Raw genomic sequence first — 12,362 nt, forward strand, 5'->3', positions numbered from 1 at the left:
GGTTTTATGCAGCTCTCCTTGCTACTCTATTCTGTGCAAGCCTCTGCACCTCAGAGTAACTACTCCAACCTACATCTTTCTGAATCTGCTTACTGTATTCATCTGTTGGTCTTCCTATACGATTTTTACCCCCCATGCTTCCCTTCAATACTAAATTGATGATCCATTGAGGCCTCAGAATGTGTACTACCAGCCGATCTTCTAGTCAGGTTGTACCACAAATTTTTCCCCAGTTCTATTCAGCACCTCTTCCCATCTAATCTTCAGTATTCTTCTATAGCACATCTCGGAAGCTTCTATTCTTTTCCTGTCTAAACTGTTTGTTGTCCACGTTTCACTTCCATACATGGCTACACTCCATACAAATACTTTCAGAGAAGGCTTTCTGACGCTTAAACCTATACTCGATGTTAACAAATTTGTCTTCTTCAGCAACACTTTTCGTGCCATTGCCTGTCTACATTTTATGTCCGCCCTACTTCGACCATCATCAGTTATTTTGCTTCCCAAATAGCAAAACTCCTTGACTACTGTAAGTGTCTCATTTCCTAATCTAATTTCGCCAGCATCACCCGACTTCGACTTCATTCCAGTATCCTCGTTTAGCTTTTGTTGAGGTTCACCTTATATCCTCCTTTCAAGATACTGTCCATTCCGTTCAAATGATCTTCCAAGTCCTTTGCTCTCTTTGACAGAATTAAAATGTCATCGGGAAACCTAAAAGTTTGTATTTCTTCTCCCAGGACTTCAATTCCTACTCCAAATTTTTCTTTTGTTTCCTTTACTACTTCCTCAGTGTATAGATTGAATACCATCGGGGATAGGCTACAGCCCCGTCTCAGTCCCTTCCCAACTACTGCTTCCCTTTCGTGCCTCCTGACTATTATAACTGCCATCTGGTTTCTGTATAAATTGTAAACAGCCTTTCGCTGCCTGTATTTTTCCTCTGCCACCTCTAGAATTTGTATGAGAGTGAGCTGTGCTGCGGCTCGTGTTGGTGCTGTTGAAGGTTTCCGTCCTCTGTTCGAGGCCAGACGGTATCGTTTAGTTGGCATGGTTGCAGTGTCTCTCTTCTTCTCGTGTTAACTGGCGTCACTGTTTCGCAACCGTTGCCTGTCCGCTAGTGGCACCAGCGGCGGTTATCGATATGTAGTAACTGTGGCCCTATCTTTGGGGCGACGTCGTTGTTTTTCCGGGTCGTGTGACTGGGGTTCGGTTGGGGACTTAGGAGGAGCCAGGTCCGCGCAGTGCGTAAACACGCCGGGACCGCTGGCAGCACACATGGACTGCCGGATTGAAGGGCTGTGGTCACGAGGGTGCACGACCTCGTCGTAAACCGCATGCAGCAAGCTTTAAGATGAGTGCATTTCAACCCAAGTAGAGCGGAGTTAGTCACCCGTGTTGGGCCCTTAGTACGTGTGTAATGCATATCATCGCGCCGTCGTGTGCAGTTTCGTGGATCTGCGTACTGCTTAGTACTTGAAGACCCAACTGTGTTAAAAGCACTTGGCTCAATGATCAGCCGGTGTGGTTACTCAACTGTCAATTAATAAAGCAGGGAAGGGATTTGTTTCATTCTACCAACCGTCGTCAGAGATCTCAGTGAGCTCAGTGTGCGTTTGTGTGTCTAATGAATTTGATGTCACTCATTTGGTACTTGGTTTTGGCTCGCATTGCGATTGTTTCCGCAATGACGTGTGGTTGCTGATTCTGGTTGGTTACACTTCGGTTTTGCCTCGTACACAAATGGAGTGGGGTTTTAGTTAATGTTAGTTTGCCTGGTGTTCTGTACTATGACTTGTTTGTTCAGATATTCGGATTTGTGGGATCGGGCGGAAATCTGTAAGTGGTTTCTTTCTCGTTCTGGGCTCTATAAACACAGTATTCTGGAGACCTAGTGCAGACCGCCGGTTCCGGCTTTGGCGTATTGTTTCATCGTTGCATTTGCTTTATTGGACGTCAGGTAGCTTCAGCAGGATTATCTTTAGTCACTCGTTAGACTGCCACTAGTCTGACTTACCATCTTGTGAAGTGAATGCAACTGTTGGCTGCCTATCTCATCGCTTGCCAAAGTGTTTGTTGCCGGAGCGATTCCTGGAGCACCGTCTGTGACTGGTCCTTGTGTTTTATTATTGTATTATTTATTATCATACCTTGTAATGCCTACATTAAAGGTTATTGTATGTCTAATTAACAGTGCCGGTCGCCTTCTGGAATAAATCTAGCAGTGTAAAGGTTGTGTTACAAGGTTACCATAATCTTATTTCACCCGTTTGGTGGTCAGTTGCTTGTTTCTTTTAATTAACCTTTGCTTGTATTTGCTGTTTTATAGCAGGTTTCTAGATTTTTTATATAATTGCCGTTACTGGCGTGTAAGGCCTTCAGCCGAGTTGTGGTCATTTGCTTTAAAAAAATAATTCGATATTTGTATTTTAGCAGTAAGCCTTAAAACCTTATTTACTGCCATTGCTGTCGTTTGACATCTTCTGCTGTATTTGCGGCCACTTTTAATATTTCAGTACCTGGAAGTTGTAATTGCAGCGAGTTCTTAAACATTCTTAATTTATTGCCATTCTTTGTGTGTAAGGCCTTCAGCCGTGATCACAGTGGCTTGTTTTTTTTTGTTGGTGTTTTATGGTAATCTGCTAAATTGTAACACACTGGAAACACTATTTGCAAAGTTGTTTATTCCTTCATTAATAACGTGTGGTATTTTTTTATTTATTGTTAAGTCTGGCATTAGTGTTTTAAAAACAAAAGTGTATAACTGTAAAAGGCAACCAATAGTATCAGATTACGGCCCCCGTCCACAATCGTAACAGAGTCCTGCCTTCCCATGACTACCAGGTCACAGAACGTATTCCAGTCAACATTGTCAAAAGCTTTCTCTAAGTCTACAAATGCTGTAAACGTAGGTTCATCTTCGCTCAACCTAGCTTCTATGAGAAGTTGTAGAGACAGTGTTGCCTACTGTTATTAGACCCATGGTTCGGTAATATCCACATCTGTTATCGGCTCTCTTTTTTGGCATAGGAAGTGTCATCTCCTTTTCAAAGTCTGGCGGTATTTCGCCCGTATGGTATGCCTCTATCTCGTACAAAAGATGAAAGAGTTTGGCCACGGCTGTAGCTGCTAGATGCGCTCGCTGCCTCGCGCCGGCGTGTCTGGCGTGTTGCGCGGGCGGCCTAGCTACGCGGAGCAGCCTCCGCTCCACCGTGCTGTGCTGTGCCGTGCTGTGCTGTGCTGTGGCGTGGCGTGGCGTGCTCGCGGCCTGGTGGAGCCGCGTAGGCCCGAAAATCCATAAACGCGCCGAGCAGCGCTGAACGGAGCGGGCCCGCTCCCGGGGCCCTGGAGCCGCCGCCACCACCACCACCGCCGCCGCCGCCGCCCACGCAGGGCGGCGCGGCCCAGGTGGCATACGAAGCCAGTGCCGCCCACACACTCACATCTGCTCTTCGCCTCACTCCCACGTGTCTCGTGCACTGTGCCTTCGGTTTGCCCTGGCTCAGATTGTTAACGTAACAAACAAAACAACACAGAAGTGGCCTATGCACTGTATATATAAACACACTCTTAATTCGGTACTTAGATGGTATCGCTAGTTTCAAATCCTAACAGATTTAGTATGGAAATGGGCCGTTCCCTTCAGTTTACTTCTACTCCTTAAATATTAGCATGAAGTTAATACCGAGCGGTTCTAGGCGCTACAGTCTGGAACAGCGCGACCGCTACGGTCGTAGGTTCGAATCCTGCCTCGTGCATGGATGTGTGTGATGTCCTTAGGTTAGTTAGGTTCAAGTCGTTCAAAGTTCTAGGGGACTGATGACCTCAGAAGTTAAGTCCCATAGTGCTCCGAGCCATTTGAACCATTTCGAAGTTAATATACGTAGAGGGTGTACGGGTAAGGATCGCGCTTTTACGTTCAACTACAACCTACACATCTGGTACCTCTGCTGTGTACAAAATACGAATGTACGAATAACTATCACATATGTCTTAACACTTTTCCACGCTTAATACCTATCAGACCGCAATTAAGTATCAGTTTCTCCCTCAAAGTTTCCGTAACGTCATCATTACACCCATGTTACGTAAGAATGAAACTACCAAAGATGTATTTGATTACCAGTCAACAGCCGCGCGGGGAGACGTGCGGTCTTAGACGTCTTGTCATGGTTCGCACGGCTTCCCCCGTCTGAGGTTCGAGTCCTCCCTCCGGCGCGTGTGTGTGTGTGTGTTTGTGTGTGTGTGTGTGTGTGTGTGTGTGTGTGTGTGTGTGTGTGTGTGTGTGTTTGTGTGTGTGTGTGTGTTTGTCTTTCCGATAATTTAGGTTAAGTAGTGTGTAAGCCTGGGGACTGATGACCTTAGCAGTTAAGTCCCATAAGATTTCACAAACAGTTTTTTTTTATTTTTACCGCCTCGTATTTCTTGATATGTAGTTTTTATTTCAACCGCTTTTGGTTGCCTTACCCCTGAAGTTTCCTTGTGTTTAACTGGAGAGCAGCATATTCCATTTTACTTTATAACAAGTTCTTATTTTTGTTTCAGGTAAACAGTGGAAGTCTCAGAGCTACCCATATGCGGCATACGCAAGTAGAAACTCCATCTTATTATTTAATACACTGACATATTACTTTTTATGTAGTGCATGTATCAGCATCACCTAAAAATTGTTTCCTATTGTCCAGACATCAATGTCTAAATGATGTGTATTCATACGGACTACAGTGAACGGATAAAATCACATACAGAAAGGGGCATTTGTCAGCCGTTGATACGGAAAATACACTTCATGTACAAAGGATATCAGATTGCAGTACAGCCTGTTGTTCATTGTCAAGTCAGCCTGATGGTTGCAAGCGGATGAGAACGTGGCACCATATTTCTGGAAATCGGTGTAGCCTAAGCGGGGACATTATGCAAATGGGAAGTAATTAAAATTCTTCTCTGCTAGTCTGCCGGTCCGAGGCATTGATTCTGCGCGGATTTTCGACCGCGGGTCTTGCTTCCATCTCCAGGTGGCTGCTGAGGAAATCAACTGAGGCCAGTCACGTTGGTGGAAAAAATCATGCAGAACTAACTCCACTTCTCGACAGAGCGCCGGAGGAGAATTTAAATTACAAATTCGCCAGGGAAATCTCTGATCGGACATCAGATGCAAAGCGACTTCAGCGGTGAGCAGTGGGAGGGAGGAAGAGGCCCTTGCCAGATGTCGAGGCGAAAGTTGTCTGCCAGCTCTTGCACACAGAGTCTGTAGCAAGACTGAGAGACGATACGGGAAGTAGTGCGGAGACTGCAGGAAAGTCGGAGTTACTAACGCAGGCTGGCAGTACACCAGAGAGACGCTGTTCGCTGCATGACGGAGGCTGCATCTAAATTGCTCAATAAATTTTGCGCCACCTGCATTTCTCCTAGCGAGTGTTAGCTTAGATTCAAGAGGGTAGGAAATGAGGAATAAGCTCTAAGGAACAACAACTATAACTTGACTGTTAACGAAGGTACGACCATTTGGAATAAGTTCACATACACTACCGCCCATTAAAATTGCTTCACCACGAAGATGATGTGCTACAGACGCGACATGTAACCGACAGGAAGAAGATGCTGTGATATGCAAATGATTAGCTTCTCAGAGCATTCACACAAGGTTGGCGCCGGTGGCGACACCTACAACGTGCTGACATGAGGAAAGTTTCCAACCGATTTCTCATACACAAACGGCAGTTGACTGGCGTTGCCCGGTGAAACGTTGTTGTGATGCCTCGTGTAAGGAGGAGAAATGCGTACCATCACGTTTCCGACTTTGATAAAGGACGGATTGTAGCCTATTGCGATTGCGGTTTATCGTATCGCGACATTGCTGCTCGCGTTGGTCGAGATCTAGTGACTGTTAGCAGAATATGGAATCGGTGGGTTCAGGAGAGCAAAATGCAAGCCGTGCTGGATCCCAACGGCCTCCTATCACTAGCAGTCGAGATGACGCATCTTATCCGCATGGCTGTAACGGATCGTGCAGTCACGTCTCGATCCCTGAGTCAACAGATGGGGACGTTTGCAAGACAACAACCATCTGCACGAACAGTTCGAAGACGTTTGCAGCAGCATGGACTATCAGCTCGGGGACCGTGGCTGCAGTTACCCTTGACGCTGCATCACATACAGGATCGCCTGCGATGGTGTACTCAACGATGAACCTGGGTGCACGAATGGCAAAAAGTCATTTTTTCGGATGAAACCAGGTTCTGTTTACAGCATCATGATGCTCGCATCCTTGTTTGGCTACATCGCGGTGAACGCACATTGGAAGCGTGTATTCGTCATCGCCATACTGGCGTGATGGTAAGGGGTGCCATTGGTTACACGTCTCGGTCACCTCTTGTTCGCATTGACGGCACTTTGAACAGTGGACGTTACATTTCAGATGTGTTACGACCCGTGGCTCTACCCTTCATTCGATTCCCTGCGAAACCCTACATTTCAGCAGGATAATGCACGACCGCATGTTGCAGGCCCTGTACGGGCCTTTCTGGATACAAAAAATGTTCGACTGCTCCCTTGGCCAGCACATTCTCCAGATCTCTCACCAATTGAAAACGTCTGGTAAATGGTGGTCGAGCAACTGGCTCGTCACAATACGCCAGTCACTACTCTTGATGAACTGTGGTATCGTTTGACGCTGCATGTGCAGCTGTACCTGTACACGCCATCCAAGCTCTGTTTGCCTCAGTGCCCAGGCGTACCAAGGCCGTTATTACGGTCAGAGGTGGTTGTTCTGGGTACTTATTTCTCAGGATCTATGCACCGAAATTGCGTGAAAATGTAATCACATGTCAGTTCTAGTATAGTATATTTGTCCAATGGATACCCGTTTATCATCTGCATTTCTTCTTGGTGTAGCAATTTTAATGGCCAGTAGCGTATACAGTCGTTTTTCCCTCGCTCCATTTGCGAGTGGAGCAGGAAAGGAGATAACAAGTTGTGGTACAGAGCACCCTCCGCCACGCACCGTACGGAGGCTTGCGGAGTGTCTATGTAGATGTAGAAAGTACAACGCAGTAACAAACCTAAATACAGTGCGTTCGGAAGTGTGCATCTGTGCCACGAAATTCCGATGCTGGGTGACTCAGTACCGTGTCCCTCCATCAAGTGCATTTTGACATGTTCGGATACCCCATGGCATGCTGTTCACTAGGTGGTGTACAAGTTACAGCTGAAGCCTGTCCCAGTCTTGCACGGTGGCACTCCTAAGAACAATCGGTGTGTTTGGAAGCTTTCAGCGAATACAAACTCTAAGTTTCAACTGCTACAGATAATTACATACATCTATATATGTACTCCGCAATTCACACTCAGGTGCTTGGTAGACTGTTCGTAGAAAAACTTGCAGAATATTTCTCAGCCATTCCACTGTCCTCTAACACGTGGGGAAAAACGAACAGAAATCTTTCTGCGCGAGCTCGGGCTGCTCTTATTTTATTACGATGGTCATTTGTCCCTACTCAGGGTGTTTCCGTAAGAGCATCAAAAAATGTAACAGGACACCGAGAACGCCCCACTGAGTAATTTGAGGTAGGGAACCCGGGACCAGAGAAGCCAGCTTAAGGAGATACGGAAGCAAACTTGTGTACCACTTTGTCTACCATTACTGTTTTCCAACATATTTACAACTAACCTGCGTACAAGTTTAGACGTACTTTACTGTTTATCTACATGTACATTCTTTATTTCCTGCAAGAAAACAAGGACGAGGAGCATAATTACTAGGAAGTCGCGATGCAGATATTCTTTTTTTTACTGTACGTGTTAATAAGATAGCTCTGTTGTATCGTATTTACATTTTCCCATGACAGACCGTGCTATAATTCAACGACAGACCCATTCATTACGCAGTGCTATTCAGAGACGTACAGTACACTACGATGGAGCAGTACCGGTAGAGTTTCTCTGAATCATTGACATGTACCTTGTGTATGGGGAAGTACGTTGCAGTGCTCTCGCTACTGAAAGGCTGTACAGGGAACGATTTCCTAACAGACATCATCAGTCACGACGAATTCGGGAGACGGGTTCATTAGAAAGAAGAAACGAGGGACCTGGCAAAATGTGGACCACTCGCACACCCGATTTTCGAGAGGAGGTGCTGGAACATGTTGTAGCAGGCCCCACTACAAGTACTCGTCGTATTGCACGTGAAATGGGCGCTGCATATAATAACGTGTGGCGAGTATTCCACGAACAACAATTACACTCCTATCACCCACAACGAGCGCTTGTGACTGACTATATACCAAGGGCGACATTGTGTTAATGGTTGCTCCAACAATGGATTGATCGACCAGATTTCTTCCAAGTCGTGCTGTTTACTGACGACGCCTCATTTGATCGTGATGGTATTTCGAGCAGCGGGAATCGCCATGTGTGGGATGAGGAAGACCCTCACGCTGTGATAGTCACACCATCAAGTACGTTTTGCTGTGGATATCTGGGCCGGCATTGTAGGCAACAATCTCACTGGGCCGTATCTTCTACCTGGCCGTCTGAATGACCACCTGTACTTGAGGTTCGTGCGAAGAGTTCTAACTGAGTTGTTGGAGAACGTAGTCTTGGCTGTCCGTGAGAGGATGTGGATATAACATGATTGTACACCGCCCCACTTCAATGTGGATGCCCGCAACCATCTCAGTGCTGTATTCTCTGGTCGCCGGATTGGAAGGGAAGGTCCTATTTCATGGCCTGCTAGGTCACACGGCATGAATCCCATTGATTATTTCCTCTGGAGATTTCTAAAGTCGCTTGTGTTCGAGACCCCACTGTGGAATTCATTTCCAGAATTGTAGCTGCCTATGGTGTGATTTTAAACAAACCAGCGATATTTGTCAGGATGCGTCAGAATCTTGTTCGCCGATGTCATGCTTCCATTACGCCCAGGTTCCTTGCCGCTAACGAAGTGATTGCCTTTGGTGACATCTGTCGCAATAGGACTGCGCGAGTTGACGGTACCTCGTAGGGATAGAAAGAGCAGCTGGCGCTACTGAGGACTCGGCCGCGAGCATTTCCGACGACTTCCTGGGCGCTTATCCGTGATGGCATTCCAGACAGTCAAGGGTGCTGTCGATTGTTACATACGAATGCGAAATACCTGCATTGTGCGTTTCGGCAAAGTGATTTTTACGCCAAAATGGCGATCGTCTTACAAGTTGTATCAGATGTGCAGCGCAGAGCGTAGCAGTTTGCGTGGTGTAGCGGTTATCACGTCTGCCTAACACGCACAAGGTCCCCAGTTCGATTCCGGGCGGAAACACTTTTTCGTCGCACTCAACAAGATACTTCCTACAATCTCTACTGTGATTATTCAAATCAATTTCAAACGTCCCACCACCAGGGTGCAGATGGCTCATAAGAAACATGAAACTCTCTCATGGCCGTCAGTTTCAAAACACTTTGTAAGATAGAATGCAGACAGTGTATCAGTGATGAGATTTTCAGTTATCTGTAACTAATGAAAATCAAAAAGTACACAGTAATTTAATTTTATTCCTTTATCTTCTTGAGCTGGCATCTCCCACAGGTTCCCTACTTTAAATTGTTCAGTGGAGGATTCTCTGCGCCCTGTTAAATTTTTGCACCCTGTGTACGTGGTAGTGAACAAAATTATTTTCCGTTTCGGAGGAGAAAGTGGTAAAGAAATTTCGTGAAAACAATTCGCCGCAACGAAAAACGCCTTTGTTTTTAATAAGTACCACTCCGACTCGTCCCCGACACTCTCTCCTCCATTCCGATATAATACAAAATGACCAGCCATTCTCTCAACTTCTTGAATGTCCTCTATTACTGCTGTATGTTAAGCATCCCATAGCAGGATCCTCTAACAGAGGATGGACGGGCGTAGTATAAGCAGTCTGTTTAGCAGAACTGTTGTGTCTTCTAAGTGTCCTGCCAATTGAACGCAATCTTCGGTTAGCTTTCAACACCAACATTTTTTGTGTGATGGTTCCAATTCAAGTTACCTGTAATTGTGATGCTAGCTATTTATAAGGGACTATCAAATGAAGACAGATGGGAAAAAGGAAGTAAACCGTTATTATTTCAAAAGTAATCACCATAACTGTTACTATATTTATTCCTCTGTGAGAATCGACGATCAGCGCCTTCATGGAAAAACGTTTGCGGTTGCCTACGGAACGATGATTGTTTCCAGGCGTGCACGTCATCGTCTGAAGCAAATCGACGACCGTTGAAATCGTGTCTGGAGAGATCAGGGCTATGCGGAGGATACGTAAGGGCTTCCCACCGAAACTTCTGCAGGCTAGTTGAAACAACCTTCCCAAGATGCGGGCTCTCCCGCATCCTCCATACAATCGCGATCTCTCCCCATGCGATTTCCACATTATTGGAGCCCTGAAGGAAGACTTAAGTGGCTGTAGATTTGCTTCGGACGAAGAGGTACATCGTAGGTCCTAGACACCCGTAAACATTTTTCGATGAGGGCAATGACCGTACTGTCTCACAGTGGGATAAATGTATTAACAGTGTGGCGAATGCTTTTGAAATACACTCCTGGAAATTGAAATAAGAACACCGTGAATTCATTGTCCCATGAAGGGGAAACTTTATTGACACATTCCTGGGGTCAGATACATCACATGATCACACTGACAGAACCACAGGCACATAGACACAGGCAACAGAACATGCACAATGTCGGCACTAGTACAGTGTATATCCACCTTTCGCAGCAATGCAGGCTGCTATTCTCCCATGGAGACGATCGTAGAGATGCTGGATGTAGTCCTGTGGAACGGCTTGCCATGCCATTTCCACCTGGCGCCTCAGTTGGACCAGCGTTCGTGCTGGACGTGCAGACCGCGTGAGACGACGCTTCATCCAGTCCCAAACATGCTCAATGGGGGACAGATCCGGAGATCTTGCTGGCCAGGGTAGTTGACTTACACCTTCTAGAGCACGTTGGGTGGCACGGGATACATGCGGACGTGCATTGTCCTGTTGGAACAGCAAGTTCCCTTGCCGGTCTAGGAATGGTAGAACGATGGGTTCGATGACGGTTTGGATGTACCGTGCACTATTCAGTGTCCCCTCGACGATCACCAGTGGTGTACGGCCAGTGTAGGAGATCGCTCCCCACACCATGATGCCGGGTGTTGGCACTGTGTGCCTCGGTCGTATGCAGTCCTGATTGTGGCGCTCACCTGCACGGCGCCAAACACGCATACGACCATCATTGGCACCAAGGCAGAAGCGACTCTCATCGCTGAAGACGACACGTCTCCATTCGTCCCTCCATTCACGCCTGTCGCGACACCACTGGAGGCGGGCTGCACGATGTTGGGGCGTGAGCGGAAGACGGCCTAACGGTGTGCGGGACCGTAGCCCAGCTTCATGGAGACGGTTGCGAATGGTCCTCGCCGATACCCCAGGAGCAACAGTGTCCCTAATTTGCTGGGAAGTGGCGGTGCGGTCCCCTACGGCACTGCGTAGGATCCTACGGTCTTGGCGTGCATCCGTGCGTCGCTGCGGTCCGGTCCCAGGTCGACGGGCACGTGCACCTTCCGCCGACCACTGGCGACAACATCGATGTACTGTGGAGACCTCACGCCCCACGTGTTGAGCAATTCGGCGGTACGTCCACCCAGCCTCCCGCATGCCCACTATACGCCCTCGCTCAAAGTCCGTCAACTGCACATACGGTTCACGTCCACGCTGTCGCGGCATGCTACCAGTGTTAAAGACTGCGATGGAGCTCCGTATGCCACGGCAAACTGGCTGACACTGACGGCGGCGGTGCACAAATGCTGCGCAGCTAGCGCCATTCGACGGCCAACACCGCGGTTCCTGGTGTGTCCGCTGTGCCGTGCGTGTGATCATTGCTTGTACAGCCCTCTCGCAATGTCCGGAGCAAGTATGGTGGGTCTGACACACCGGTGTCAATGTGTTCTTTTTTCCATTTCCAGGAGTGTAATAAACAGGTTACTTTCTTTTTTTCCATCTGTCTCGTTTCCATTTGACTGTCCTTTATGCAACTTATAAAATTGATTTATCGTCTAAGCGAAATTTAACAGAACTTTCTTAATAGTTATGTGGAAGACCTCACGCTAGTAGTTGTTCAGGATCAATTACCGCTTTTCGCACCATGCAAGTATTTTGTGTAATTTACTTCGTAATTCGTATTGATCCTCTGACGAATTTACTAGAGGGTAAACGACAGCTTCATATGCAACAATCCAAAAGGACTCCTCAGATCGTTTCCTAAATCGTTTATATAAATTCAAACAACAGAGAACTTGAATGAGGTTTTCACTGTGCAGCGGAGTGTGCGCTGATATGATACTTCCTGGCAGATTAAA

At 47.0% G+C, this 12,362-nt stretch overlaps 1 protein-coding gene and 1 non-coding gene across 3 annotated transcripts in view; both read left to right on the forward strand.

The window, feature by feature from the left end:
- LOC124605630 (lysophosphatidylcholine acyltransferase) overlaps positions 1-12,362 on the forward strand; it is a 691,248-nt gene that overhangs the window by 371,999 nt on the left and 306,887 nt on the right. The gene's annotated exons all lie outside the window — the stretch shown is intronic.
- Positions 9,229-9,301, forward strand: Trnav-aac. Its single transcript has one exon. It is a non-coding gene; the product is annotated as a tRNA-Val (tRNA).

The sequence above is a fragment of the Schistocerca americana genome, chromosome 3 (assembly GCF_021461395.2).
Source record: "Schistocerca americana isolate TAMUIC-IGC-003095 chromosome 3, iqSchAmer2.1, whole genome shotgun sequence".
Lineage (NCBI taxonomy): Eukaryota > Metazoa > Arthropoda > Insecta > Orthoptera > Acrididae > Schistocerca > Schistocerca americana.